Genomic DNA, 14,838 nt, shown 5'->3' with positions numbered 1-14,838 from the left:
GGAAATAATATATGCAGATGGTTCTTCCAGATGTTTACAAGAAAACAGAATGTCAGGGTATCTTTGGTTGATGGGAAAAATAGGCAAACCACTGAAAAAGGAAAATTACCTTCAAACTGGTCAGCTCAAACTTGTGAATTATATGCTCTAAAAAGAGCACTGGAATATCTAGCACACAAGAAAGGAACCATATATACCAAATCAAGGTATGCTTTTGGGGTAGTACATACCTTTGGAAAAATATGGGATGGGGATTACTTAATTCAAAGGGAAAGGGATTGATACATGAGGGTCTCATTCTAGAGGTTTTAGAGGCATTAAAATTGCCTTAAGACATAGCTGTAGTACATATTAAAGGACACCAGAAGGGAAAGACCTCAGAAAAAAGAGGAAATAATCTGGCAGATCAAGAAGCTAGGGACAGAGCAGAAAATGGGATCAAAAGGGTTATGTTTGACCTCAAATAATTTTCACCTCAAATCAGGAAGAATTGGAAACTCCAAAGTTCAGTGAAGCAGAAGAAAAGGAATTCAGTAAGATAGGGGGAAAGCCAGATGAATCTGGGAAAGGAAAACTTCCTGATGGGAGGCAGTTACTTAATAAGCCACTTACTAGGAAAATATTAGAAGACATGCATCAAAAAACTCATTGGGGCACCCAAGCTTTCTGTGATCACTTCCTAAGGAATTATGGGTGTATTGGGATTTTTGGGTTAGCAAAACAAGTGACTGAAAGATATGTAACTTGCCAAAAGGTAAATAAAAAGGTAATGAGAAAAACAACATTAGGAGGTCATGAATTAGCTCTTCGACCTTTTCAAGTCCAAGTGGACTTTACTGAACTTCCCCAGGTAGAGGTGGAAATTTTTTTTAGTAATAACAGATCATCTAACTCGTTATGTAGAAGCTATGCCCACCGTCAGAGCCACAGCCAATGTGGGATGTAAAACTCTTCTGGAACAAATTATTCCCAGATATGGAATGGTTAATAGGATAGACTCGGATAGAGGAACACATTTTACCTCAAAAGTCTTGCAGCAAATAACCCAAGCCTTGGGAATAAAATGGGAATTACATATCCCCGGTATCCACAGAGTTCAGCCTGGGTAGAGAGAATGAACCAGACTTTAAAGAGAACTTTAACAAAATTAATAATTGAAACACAAATGTCATGGGTAAAATGCCTACCTTTGGCTCTATTGAGGGTTCAAACACAGCCCAGGTCACACCTGGGAGTGTTACCTTCTGAGATGATGTTTGGGTTACCCTTTCTGACCACCCAACATGAAACTGCTACCTATGAAGAAACAGAAATGAGAGTTAAAGAATATGTCAACACAATTGCAAAAACCCTTGAAAATTTGCAGTTGAAAGGGATAATCCCTCAAACCACACCTTTAGACTTTAAAATCCATAATATCCATCCAGGGGAATGGGTACTGGTGAAAACAGGGAAAGAACAATCTTTAACTCCACAATGGGAAGGTCCTTTTCAGATATTTCTGATGACTGAGGCTGCCATCCAGACCAGGGAATGAGGGTGGATCCACGCCAGCAAGATCAAAGGACCTGTGGAAGCACCTAAGAAGTGGACTATAACATCTAAACCAGGTGATACCAAATTGACTCTCAAGTGGGGACTGGGTGGTAATGAACTGGGAGGACCCAAATGTACAAAGAATCACACCTAATTGGGAAATAAGACCAAGCTGATATCAGTGGTTTCAAGTGCTCCCTGGACAAGTTCTGAGACCCCTCCAATACCTTCCTTGGGGAGGAATACTTCCACTCCAAACAGAAGGATCGGGACTGTTTTGATCAGCAAGTTCTCATATTCTGGCCTTAGCCCTGTGACTTATACAAAGAGGAGGAGGAACTACAACTCCCATCAGTGCCATACCATATACCCTGCCTGATTCATCTCAGTACTGAACATGCTAGCTGGGTTAAATGGAAATCTTTAAATTGTGGGAAGAATGTTTAAATTGTAGGTATTGTAGTTCACAAAATCGACACTCTCGTTGTATGTAGTGTCGAGTGACAAATCTGTTCCCCCTCACAGTAGAACTAAGAACAGCTGAAACAGTAACTTTGCTTTGTGGATGGGAATTACTCGTGCCTGTTGAGTGGGAACAGTGGGAAACTACAGTTAAGAAGTGTCAAAGATGATTTGCCTGGAAATTAGCAAAAAGGAAGTGACAAGGAAATAGAGGTCAAGACCAGGTTGGTCGCTGTACTTGCCACCAAGAAGATTATATACACCTGCTGTGTGTTGCAACCCCATAGGCATGGGAGGTGGAGATATAAGCCATATTGGACCTCTGTTATTCCTTTATCTGTCACTCATTTTTTGTCTTTTCCTGCTAGGGATACCAGCAAAATCATGTCACAGATGCTACCAAAAGCTGTAGATGGAAAGAAACCGAGGTTCCTTTGTTATTACTCACACCCATGTCAACTGTTAATAATCACTGTTATAACCCATCCAAATTAGGTACTTGTATGCACAACGGGAAAAAAGAGTTGACTGCAGAAAACTTAGGAACGAGTGGTAACAGGTTGGAAATGAATGTCCGAAAGGGGAAAGGTGGATTTGTTTCACAGATGCTATTGGGAGTAAAGTCCAAGACTTACTAAAATAACAACAGGTAAGCAAAAAGCAAAGCCAGCACAGCAATCTAACTCCGTGCAAATTTCACTTCAAGATTTGTATACAAAACTTCAGCAGCAACTGGAAAAAGAAAGAGAGATCTCGAGACTGGGGAAAAATCTGTTTGTGCAATTGGGGGAAAGAAGAAGTAAGGAACTTAACCAAATGTTGGGTCTGTGGAAGGGCTTTGATGTCAGAGGATTGACCATGGAAAGGCCATAGCTTAAGCCGGTTGAACTCCTTAAGTGGAACAAGACAAATATAAGGGGAGAAAACTGACCAGAAGGGTGGATTTTAAGCTCAACAGTGATAGGGGAATGTTGGGGGTTAGATTTGGTTATTTTTCACTTATAGATTTTTTTCCCATAAGTTGCTAGGAAACTAAATACTTGCTACTTAGAGGTACTTAAGCAGAACAAAGGGGCCAAAGGAGAGGAGTTGTAGCACCTGGCTATACTCCTTTTGTCTCTGGGAGTTTCTCTCAGAGGGGAGAGGGTTTAAAACACAAGTTTTTGGGGCAGGTAAAGGACAAGGCTGGGGGCAGCTTTGCTCTCTTGCCCTCAGCATTGGAGAGAGGACAGCCAGGCTGCTGCTTGCTCCAGGAGGAGTTCACTGTCACCACCAAGTCCGGTCCTGGGAAATCTACCCCCATGTGCTTGTGTGCCCAGGAATTCTGAGCTCCTCCTCCTGCCCTGCTGGAGCTGGGCCGGCCCTGTCCCTCCCCTGCAGCTTCTTTGGCATTGCCTTGGGGCTTTTTGCTGCTCTGTGGCCCTGCACTGCCCTGCCCTGCCCTGCCCTGCCAGGACATCCCTGACATTCCTGCTACCACCAGTGGAGCTTCTGATCTCATCCACCAGCCCAGGAATTTCCACCGTTCCCGCTTGGTGGTCTCAGAGTCCTGCAGGGGCACCGAGATCAGATTGCCCTGGGCTTTTTGGAGCAAAGCCCCTCGAAGTTCCTGGTTCTGTTTTGTTGTTAATGCTGGAGACGTTGTTTTTTGTTTGCCTTGTTATACATACTAGTAAATAACTGTCATTACTACCCAATATCTTTGCCTGAGAGCCCCTTTAATTTTCTAAATTATAATAATTTGGACAGAGGGTGTATGAATTTTCCATTGTAGTTGTGAAATAATAACTGATGCCTTTATTTCGCTAAATAACTGACAATAGTGAAATATCTAACGTTGATTGAAAGTGCTTGTAAAAATGGCTAGAACGTCTTTAGGATAAGAAAACTTTCAAAAAAACCCCTAGGCAGATAAGAGCAAGGAAGAATCTACCCCTGACCATTCAGCTATCAATGACTGTCAAACCACAGACCAGGAGGCCGCAGGAGGAAATAAAATACAAGACTCTCAAAATCACATCTGCGTTGTTGGCACGTACAGTAAGAAGATGAAGTCAAGGGTCGAACTAAGATAAAGAATTCCCAGAAAATGTAAACTCAAATGAATGTTTGAATATGTATAATCTTCATGAATATGTATTTGACTAATGAATCGAAAAAGTATACAGGAAGAGTTATTATAGCTAACTGTGTGCTTTCTGGCAGTTTGCCAGACACCCAGTGCTGGACACTGTCCCTTTCATCCATTATTAACTTCTCTTTGAAGAGTGAGCCTTGTTTCTTGTGCTTTGAAAGGACTAATCCCCCAGCCCAGCTCCCTCTGCTTCTGCCACTGCTTCGGGGTTTTTTGCTACACTTGGATTCCCCACCCTGACTCTGCAGTGGCGCTGAGAGCGGCTGCTCCCCGTGGGCTCTGCAGGGGAAGCCAACTCTCCTCTCCCTGTCCCCGAGCCGCCATCGCCGGCCCAGAGGCGGCCGAGCTCGCGCCACAGCGCCCCCTGCAGCCGCAGGGGAATCATCGCACCCACCCTGCCCGGCCAGGAGCCACCAGCGCCCCTGCTGGCTGTGCCCAGAACTGCACCGACGGGGCGGTGCCTGACAGGTGAGACAAGGCTGCCCTTGGGTTTCTGCCTTTCTTTGCTGCTGCTGCTGCTATTGTTTGTTTCTTCTGGAATATATATATATCTCCTAGTAAATACCTGTTATTTTTTTTCCCTGTATCTTTGCCTGAAAGCCCCACAGTTTCAAAGCTATAATAATATAGAGAGAAGGAGATCATATTCTCCATTCCAGGAAGGTTCTCACCTTCCTTGGTGGACACATGTCTTTTAAACCAGGACTGGTCCATCAGTGCTGGTCACTTTTTATTGAAAAACCCCTGAAGGACAAGGCAGTCATGGGTCACAGCCACTAAAGACTCAACAAGGAAAGTCCTGTTCATCACCCTTTATTTCCTCCCACACTACCCATTTCACCCATGGTGTTGATCAAGGACAGCCAGTTAGAATCTGAGTTTTTTGGATTTCAGGAAAGCTTTTGACCCTGCCTGTCCCAGGACCCTGCTGTGTCCCTTCCGACTCAGGCCATTCCACCATTCCACAATTCTCACCCTAACAGACCTGGTGCTTTCACTGGACATCTGCTGTTAAGCCTTTGGGGTTTTAGACATTGTCACAGAACCTTGAAAATTGTCCCAGTCTCAGTTCACTTAGATACTGCAGAGATTTATTCCTTCAAAATATCCCTGCAAAAATTCCTTCTAAGCACTCAGCTACTGTCTCACCAAGGCCACAATACTCTTACCAGCACAAGTACCGATCCCAGGGGCTTGGACGCAGGTAGAAATCCGAGGTCTCCTGCACCCTTCCAGAGCCTGCAGGGGCAGCTTTCCCTCAGGAATCCCTGAAGATTTGGGCAATCTGAGCAAAGTCTGTGGGCTCTGATTCCCCTCACTCACCTCACAGCAGATGCTCCTGTTGCTCCCAGCCTTGGCTTCCCAGCAGACACCAACAGCCGAGGGCCCCAGCTCAGGGGACACAGCACAGCAGCAGTGGCAGGCCTGGGACACACGGCAGGGTGTGGAGGAGAAGATGCGAACCACCTCAAAAACTCAGGAGAAAGACCAGCAGGAAGGAAAGGCCCAAAATCCTAAAGGAGAAGAGCAGACAGTCAGGAGAAGGCAACACATGAGAAGTGAAGACTCATTCCAGGGAGCACTGGAGGCCAACCCTTCTTCTCCACTGGGGAAAGCAAAAACAGGAAAAGCCACTGGCTCGAAATAGGGGCAGTACAGCAGCAGAGGAAAGCTGGGTGTGCTGTCAGATCACAGGAGGGACTTCAGACACCAATTGTTTTCTTTGGGCACATGTCCAGCTGCTCCCTGGCCAGCAGAGCCTCAGTGCAGGACAAGCTGCTCAGCAAGGGAACTGCTGGCTCAGGGTCACTGCTGGAGCTTGTCCATTTGAGCCACTTGTCCCAGCCCTGTCCCCTCCCAAATTCTTTTCCTCTAGAGCACAGCCAGTGCTGGATCGATCTGAGGAACCAAAGGGCTGCCCTGCACAACATTAACTCCAGCCCAGCCACACCTTGAACCTGGCCCCAGGTACCTTTGGCAGTCCCTCCATAGTTTCCATTTCTGCAGGAATAGGGAAAAAGCCCCATGTCACTGTGTCAGTGCCCGCAGAGAGGCACTAAGCACATTCAGGGCATAACTTGGGATTGAGCTCCTCCTTGGAAGCAAACGAGGGAAGCAGCAGGTCTGGCAGCAGAACCTGCCATGGCAATGCCTGCACCCCATTTCATGGGAACAGACCCCCAAGAATGTTTTCCCCAGCCCTGCCCCAGAGAAAGGGGCTCTTGGCCTCTGCTGCCTTTGTGGGGCTGTCCCAGGGACCAGAGCACTCTGGATGTGGACACTTAGACTAAGAAAGGAGAATCCCACCCTCCCTGCATGGGGAGGAAGAACTGAGGCCGTGGGCTGGGAAACAAAGCAAAATGTGCCGTGCCTGCCCCTCATCACCACAGAGCTGCCCTGCTCCCGAAGGAGCGGCTCAGGGGCCAGGAAGCCCCAGCATCACTCCCAGGGCTCCTGCCTTCAGGGGAGTGCAGCCATCTGGCCCCACCTCTGAGCCCAGCCCCCCTCCCAGCTCAGCCCCGCAGCGCACACGGCTCCCCCAAGCTGCCCCAAAGCGGCTGCCAGCAAAGGCAGCTTCCTGCAGCCCACGGAGGAGCACACACCGCCCGCCCCCTGCCCTCACACCCCTCTTCTCCTGCCCTGCCATATCCCCAGCCCTGCCCAAACACCGGCAACAGGAGGCAGGAGACTGACAAGATCCCTCTGCCTGCTGCTCCAGGCCCCATGGATCATCCCCAGGGCCCTACCTTCTCTCTCCGTGCCCCGCAGCTCCTGGGAGGGGAGTAGCCCAGCACAACCCCTCTTTATGCAGCCCTGGCTTTTAACGGGGTGTGGCTTCACCTTGAACAGGGGCAGGGGGGTGATTCCAGGAAATCACGCGTTTTACTGCAGCACAGTGTGAAAGTGAAACAACTCTTTTAGAATTATTTTAATTACAGTCCAGTTTCCTCCCCAGATGTGGTTTGAATTGGCTCACAGCCAACTCTCAGCTCATTGCACAGACCTTTGACCTTGAACTGCTGTGCTGCTACCTGGAGGTCAGCTGAGGCTCACAGCCCTTCCTGGGGCTGGTGCTCCATTAGGAAAAGGAGCAGATGGAGCACAGCAGCATTGTTATGGATATATTTATGCACAAATTCATCTTCCATAAGTTTCTTTACTGGTACATCATAAAGAAGTTTGCTTCAGCAGTGATAAAACTGTGGTGATTGTGCTGGTGCATTCCTCCACCTCCCTCCTTTCCAGGCTGCAGAGTCATCTGAGAAAATGCTTGTTAGGCCTTAGCCTTAAGAACAGCACCTGGCCTCACCTCTTCCTAAGCTTATCACAAACACTGTCTGCTCCCAGGAACTGCTAACAGGCTCGTGCTTTTCTTATGACCAGCCTTGGAAAATATTTCTCTGGCCTGAATGATAAAGGATTCCTGTTCTCACACTTTCAAAGAAAGTGCTGTCCAAAACTCCGGCCAGGATGAAACATTGTCATGACCGAACACTTCTCTCTTGCAGCCCTATAATCATCAAAATGAGACCATTTTGTCCTCTCCTGGAACCACAGTGGGCAGGGACCAGCCCACTCCCAGCCCCACAGCTCATCCCCAGGACCTGCCTTCTCCCTCCGTGCCCCACAGCTCCTGGGATGGGAGAAATCCAGCCGAGCTCACCCAGCCCCAGCTCTTTTGGAAGGAGCTGTTTCCACTTTTATGGAGGCAGTGGGGGAGCAGCCACTGCTTTCCTGTTAGTCATATGTTTTCCTGCAGCAGTGTGAATATGAAACTGCTCCTGCCTGATTTGGGGAAGAAAAATTGTGGATGCAGAACGTGAGAAATCAGGCAGCAGCACAGTGTCTGCATGAAACAGAGTCACACAGATTTCTCATACTGGCCTGAGATATTGTGGCCTGAGAATTTGGAAGGAGGAATTTAAACAGTCCTTGGAGAAAGTAAAACAATCCTTGCAGGTGTTGTTTGTCTCCCTGTTTTTTACTTGCAAGAAGTGATTGAGGGGTGTTGTTCCTAACTGTCCAGTGATGGCAATGTATTGGTTTGCTGTCCAATGAAGTTTTCGTCCATCAGAACTGTCAATAAAAGATTTCAAAGAGTAAGGATCACCCTCACTTGCTCATAAGCCTGAGAGTCTGTGTGTCGTTTCTACTGCCGTTCCTAATCAGAGCGAGAAAAAATGCTTTTGGTGAGAGGTGGACTTGAGGATGTTGGAGGTCTTTTCCAACCTCAATGATTCTATTTTTCCATGAAAGGCAGCAGGAGCTGGCCACAGCCTGGGGCTCCTGCCTGGAAACCACCCACCCTGCTCCCCTTGGCCTGGATCACGCAATCCCAGAACTGCACATCCTGTGCAAAGGCCTGTCCAGCCTTACAGGGAGGAACTCCTTCCCAATATTCCATCCAGCCCTGCCCTCCAGCACTGGGAAGCCATTCCCTGGGTCCTGGCCCTCCATCCTTTATCCCAAGTCCCTCTACAGCTCTCCTGGAGCCCCTTTAGGCCCTGCAAGAGGCTCTGAGCTCTCCCTGGAGCCTTCTCTTCCCCAGGTGAGCACCCTCAGCTCTGACAAGTGGAGAGATGTGGGGAGATGTTTGTTGGTGCCATCACATCAGCTCTGTGCTCTGAACAACCCAGGGACACCAGAGACAGCCTCCAAAGCCTTCATCCCCTGAGCTAAGGCAGGCTGGGGAGATTCCCTGGCCTCGAGCAAGGCCAAAAGATGGAAGATGGGAAACAGGGAGCCCCAGCGCAGCTCCTGCAGCCAGAGCCATCCTGGCAAACCCACACAGGATCCATTCATAATACCCAGGGGACAACAAGGTCCAGTCCCTTGGCTCAGGGGTGGCCACCATCACATTTTCCAGCACAGGAGGAGGGCACAGATGGTGCCAGCAGCCAGGATCTGGGGTGCCAGGCCATGGGGCCAGGCTGCTCCCAAAATCATAGAAGAAACGCTGATGCTCTGGAGGGGGTTTCTCCCTCAGCACTGGCACAAGGCTGTGGGACCCCCTGGATCAGGAAGCCACAAGGCAGGAGGGAAATGCCCTGGCTTTGGCATGAGAGCAATTACAGGAACACCAGGAATGGGGTGTTCTTGCTGGAAATGATACAAACATTCATGTAATTTTAGTCAGGGATTTTTTTTACCCTTGCCCTGTGGGACAAAGAGCTGAAGTTTCTTTTCAATGTACTGTTTTAGCACTGGAGGCCTGAGAAGCTTAACATCTCAACAAACTGGGAGTAGCACAGAAGAGACACAAAAGATAAGGACCAGCAGAGAACATCAACTCCACACATCACCCCTGGCATGGCCAGATACAGCTGGTCCAGAAAAGACTGATAAGAGAACCAAGGAATGAGGACCAAGTTGGCATTGAGGCAAAGAAATCTGTAACCAGTAGGAAACCAAATACTAGCAACAGCATAACTTGGGACCAATGAACATTTAACCAATGAATTTCTATGGGGTTTGACTGTATCAAGATTTGGGGGAAAAAATCTACTAAAGATCAGGTGTGATGGAATGATTTTTTATGCACAAGCCAGGCTGTGTGTGGATGAAAAAATTTCTGGCGCAAATCCTGGCCAGAACAGCATTCCAGCTATAATAAGGCTATGTCTTAATTCTCTAAAACTAAGAATGTTGTTGGGAACTTTTGTTTTTCCCACAGTGCAGGTGATATTCCCAGGAGTTGCAGCAGTCTGAGCACAGAGCCAGCAGTGGGGCAGGGCACAGCCTCCCCCTTGCACACTCACACACACGTGCACATGTGAAAGCACACACAGACACTGAGGTGCACACCACCTGCTCACACACTTGGGCACAAAAATGAGGAAAGGCCCTTTTCCCAGTGTCCTGTTGTCAGCAAAACTGCAGGAGAAACAAAAACTCTCCAACAACATCTTTTTAGTGTTAGCGAATCAAGGCATTATTATTTTCTTATGGTCAGGATGCTGTTCTGGCCAGGACGTGCAACAGGAATCTTGTCAGCCACACATTGCCTGGCTTGTGCAGAGAAAATCATTCCATCACACAGGAACTCTCCTGGATTTTCCCCATACTTATACAGTCAAAACCCAGAGAAGTTCATTGGCTCAATGTTCATCAGTCCCAAGTTACAGAGTTTTTAGTATTTGGTTTCCTATTGGTTATTGATCCCTTTGCCATACATGGTAATTAAGTTCTCCTTCTTTCTTTTTTTATCTCTCATTTCCCAGACCAGGGCTCTCTTCTGTGTCTTCTGTGCCTCTCCCAGGTTGTTGAGATATTAAGCTCATCAGGCTTCAAGGGGTGAAACAGTCCTTTGGAAAGAAAATTCAGTTCTTCAGTGAGAAAAATTGCCACAAAGTAGTACCTTAGACTGTAACACTCTGTCAAAATTAATTCTATTCCTGCACTGACAGCAAAAATGGGATGAAATGATGTTTCCTGAAATGTTCTTCCCTTTGAGAAATCACCCTGAAAAGCCAAAGCATTGTACAGTTGATTCTGCACCTTCAGACCCTTTGGGTTTGGCTTTAGAGAAGGAAAATAAGAAGAAAAGGATTCAATGTTGTTGTTCAGTGTGTAGCATGGGACATATCTGCTCTAAGCATTTACATTTGTGATGGTTTCAGTGTTTGCTTTTTTGTGAGATGTGACTAGGAGAAAACAAAAAGCAAAATAGGCCTAAAATTTAAAAGTTACAAAGATAGTTCATGTAACACAAACTAAGAAGAAGAAAATAAGAAATGAAAACAAAACCAAAAAAAAACCCTTCAAAACACTCCTCCTTCCCCCCACAAGTTTTCACATTCCCACAAAAAAACAGAGAAACCAAACCTACAATTTTCAATCGTTTTCATCAGTTAAAAATAGCGTAGCATCATTTTTTGGGGAGTCTCTCTTAGAACTTCCATGGAGATTCCCCACTGACAACACAGAACAGCTCCCTTGTGGCTCTCAACTCTCACAAAGACAGCCACCCAGGAACCTGCCCTTGTCAAGTGCCACCCAACAGCAGCTTTCTCAACACTGCATATGGCCCAGGTCTGCTTATTTAGGGTACCATTTAAGGAGGCCTCTTCTTCTCTCTCCAAAATCATCTTCATCTCAAAAACTAGAGAGCGCCTTTTTCCCTAGGAGCAAAGGAGAGGAGGAACAGCTTTTAGCTATAGCCATGTACCCCCCCCCAAACAGCATTCATATGTTGCAGGAAATACTCCATTCTCCATGGTTCACCATGGTTTTGTAAAACAGCTTGTGACAAGCTCCTGACTTCTTCCCAAGGGCCTTTAGCCTTTTTAGTTCTGTTTTAATTCTGGAACAATGGAGCCACGATTTTACTGTGTCCAGTTTCAAGGCAGTAAAAGTTGTCAGCAGTACTTGGAAAGGCCCCTTCCACTTTGGCTGCAGTGGAGCAGTTCCCCAGTCATTCAAGCACACCCAATCTCCTGGCTGGAATTTGTGCCCTGGTGTATCCAATCACGTCAGTCTGGAGATCACCACTGCCCAAATCCTGTAAGGTTTTACTGAGAGAAATGAGGTAATGATTCAAATCGAGCCCTCCTTTGAACATGTGTGTTTCCTGGAGTCTGGCACTTGGTAGGGTCAAGCACAGAGCAGCTCACGGGGGTTGATGTTGCTGGTGCCCCACAGCTGAATTCTGCTTTGAAATAGAGCAACAGGTAAGGCTTGGACCCAGCTCAAGGAGGTTTCCTGACACATTTTACCCAACTGCAATTTCATTGTAGGATTCACTCACTCTGCTTTGCCACTGGTTTGGGTCCTACAAGGAGTGTGAAGATCACAAGCTATTCCCAAGGCTTTCCTAAGCTGTTGTACCACTTCTGCAATAATGTGGGAATCTCTCTCTGATGACATTGCCAAAGGTGATGCCTTAAGTTTTAGCTTTATTGTATTTCAGATTCTGAAGGACCAAGGACAGCGGGTACAGGTTTTTAGGCCCAAAAGCACAAACAATTAATCTGCTGATACTCACCCAGAACATTTCAGATTTTATGGCTCCCAGCATTATTTTGTCAGCTTTGGTAGGCTGGTTTTTTTAACCAACTAAACTTTGTTGGATCCTTGATTGCACAATCTGAGCCATTTTAGACCCAATTATAGATTTTTGAAAATGTTTCCAGCACTCCAAAAAAAAAAAAAAAAAGGTTTCAGCACTCCAATGAGTGCCTTGGTGTTTGTGATCCCCCATTTCACACAAGATCAGTTCCAGAACTACTTTCTGCCTGCCTGGGGTAACTGCCCAGCCTCATGGATCAAATTTTGCTTCTAAGCTTCTGCTGTCCTTATCAGCCCCTGCACCAGGCAGGCTCTGGATTTTTCAGGGGCTCACAGTGATCTCAGGGCTCCTCCAGCACTATTCCTGCATGTGTTGCTCAGCCCCAGCTGCTTTGTCCTCACAATCCATCTCCTCTGCTCCCACAGGCTCCAGGACATCCACAGGGACATCATCTTCACTCTGGGGAGAGGGGGGAAGGTGACACTGTTAGAAATAATTATGCAGTTGTTGGCTTTCACTATTGTATTGGGTTTTGCAAATTATTTTGATATAGTGCAGTTTGCAATCACTTTATAACCGGTTTTGATAGAGCATAATTTGTTGGCCCTTTAGAGTTAATCCCCAAATCCCTGTGTAGAATATATATTTTAGTGTGATAAATATATATTATAGTTTAGGCTTTGGCAGAATATTAAAATAGAGAGTATATTAAAGCATTATAAAAGCATTAATTTTGTATTAAAGCATTAATTAAAGCATTAATTTTGCAGAAGTAATTGTAGTTGTGAAATAATAACCGATGCCTTTATTTTTGTAACTAACTGACAACAGTGAAATAACTAATGTTGATTGAAAGTGCTTGTAAAAATGGCTAGAACGTCTGCCTGATAACATTGAAAAGAATTAGGAAAATAACAGCAAAAGAGCAAGAAGGAATCCACCACTGACCCTTCAGCTATCAATAACTGTCAACCAACAGACCAGGGGGCCTCGTGAAGAAATCAAATACAAAACTCCCAAAATCACATCTGCATTGTGGCATGTACTGTAGGAAGGTGAGATCAAGGGTAGAACTAAGCTAAAGAATTCCCAGAGCATGTAAACACAAAGGAACGTTTCAATATGTATAATCTCATGAATCTGCATTTGACCAATTCAGCAGAGCTGCTCAAAAGTGCTCAGGCAGGCACAGTTCAGTGCAGACCGTGCCGAGACAGCCCCGGCTGCACGGGCACTCTGGGCACTGACCCCGGCTGCACGGTCCCAGCTCTGTGGCCACTCGTGGCACTGGGATGATCCCTGGAGGCCCAGCTGAGATGGTTCCCTGGCAGCCACCACCGGATGGGCCCCGACAGCTGCACCAGGAGGAGCCCCGGTGGCCGCCTCGCCACCCCTGGGAAGAGAAGAAAGACAATGTGCATGTTTTATTTCCTTTTGAAATATGTCATCACAGAGGCGTTACTAACTTCTCTAATTGGGCTAGCAATATCTCTGTTGTCAGAGACTTCAGGGGTTGGCTCTGCTGGCCATAGTAAAAGCTTTGAGCAGCTTCTTTCTCAGCAGCTGCCACTGAGGCTTCTCCCGTCCCCATTAAAAGCCAGGCGGTGTTAAAGCAACAACCCCCCCTTCCCGACCTCCAGGTTCCCTTACAGTGCCCTGCCGCAATCCCAGGTCTCACTGCACCACCAACCCCCCGTCCCCAAATCCCTGGGTGTCACTGCAAACCCACCACTTCCAAACCCGGGGTTAGGGTCTCACCGCAGTCCCCCAAAGCCCTGCTGCAAAATCCCTGCAAACCTCCCTACCCCAAATCTCACTGCAGTCGCTCCCAACACTCGGACCGCCCTACAGTTCCCCTTCGCTCCCTTTAAATCTCGGGGTTCACTGCGGCCCCTCCCTCCACCCCAAACCCCGGCACTCCCTCCACACTCCGGGTCTCCCTACAGCCCCTCCCAAGATCCCAGCCCGGCCCCCAGGCCCCGCTGCAGCCTCCCCTCCTCCAGGCACCCCAACCTCCCCCAGCCGCCCCTGCCAGCCCCGGCCGCCCCTCAGCGCCCCCCTCACGGCGCCAGGCCCCGAGCCCGGCCCCCGCCAGCGCCGCTACCTTGGACTTGCTGAAGCCGGCGAGCTGCTCTGGCCTCACGTACTCCATGGTGGCGTTCCCGCTGTTCCCAGTGCTATTCCCCCTGTTCCCGCCGCTGTTCCCGGGGCCGCTCCCGCTGCCGCCGCATCGGCCCGCCCGGCGTGGCCGTGACGTCACCAACACCCCGCCCCGCAGAGATGGCGCCGCCTGGCGGCCGGGAGGGCCCCACGCGTGAGGGGAGCAAGAAAAACGGCGGGAAAAAAGAGCCCAAAAACAACATCTGGCCCTGCCCGGGGTCAGCGTGGAGCGAATCTCCGTGTCCTGGCACTCCTGTCCCTGTCTAGGCCTCCTAACAAGTCTCTCTTAACGACTTTGGATCTTCTTTAGGTATCAGAAAGGACTCAAAGATATCCCTGTACCATTCTTGTCTCCCTAAATCCTCATGGATTCCGTGTGGGAAGAGACCCTAAAGCCCATCCAGTTCCACCCCCTGCCGTGGGCAGGGACACCTTCCACTATCCCCGGGTGCTCCAAGTCCTGCCCAGCCTGGCCTGGGACACTTCCAGGAATGGGGCAGTAACAACTTCTCTGGCAATTGTAAAGAAGAAGAGCTTG

The 14,838-nt window shown here is 48.0% G+C and overlaps 2 protein-coding genes across 14 annotated transcripts in view; both read right to left on the bottom strand.

Annotated features, from left to right (window-relative positions):
* Nucleotides 1-14,838, bottom strand: part of LOC310907077 (interferon-induced very large GTPase 1-like) — a 92,692-nt gene that overhangs the window by 30,500 nt on the left and 47,354 nt on the right. For 7 of the 13 annotated variants that reach the window (XR_014589530.1, XM_083856937.1, XM_083856936.1 and 4 more), the window contains exon 5: nucleotides 5,456-5,646. The exons of 1 other annotated variant lie outside the window; for it this stretch is intronic. The gene's annotated coding sequence lies outside the window, so the exon portion shown is untranslated. Of the gene's footprint in view, nucleotides 1-5,455; nucleotides 5,647-6,879; nucleotides 6,952-7,154; nucleotides 8,210-10,496; nucleotides 11,254-14,838 lie in introns of those variants that run through there. 5 more of the 13 variants (XR_014589531.1, XR_014589533.1, XM_083856942.1 and 2 more) reach the window with 4 other exon arrangements.
* The window catches only part of LOC310907076 (interferon-induced very large GTPase 1-like), a 49,468-nt gene that overhangs the window by 9,342 nt on the left and 25,288 nt on the right, over nucleotides 1-14,838 (bottom strand). The gene's annotated exons all lie outside the window — the stretch shown is intronic.

This window comes from Zosterops lateralis (assembly GCF_965231275.1).
Source record: "Zosterops lateralis genome assembly, chromosome: 3".
Taxonomy (NCBI): Eukaryota; Metazoa; Chordata; class Aves; order Passeriformes; family Zosteropidae; genus Zosterops; species Zosterops lateralis.
This window is presented reverse-complemented; position numbering and strand designations above follow the sequence as displayed.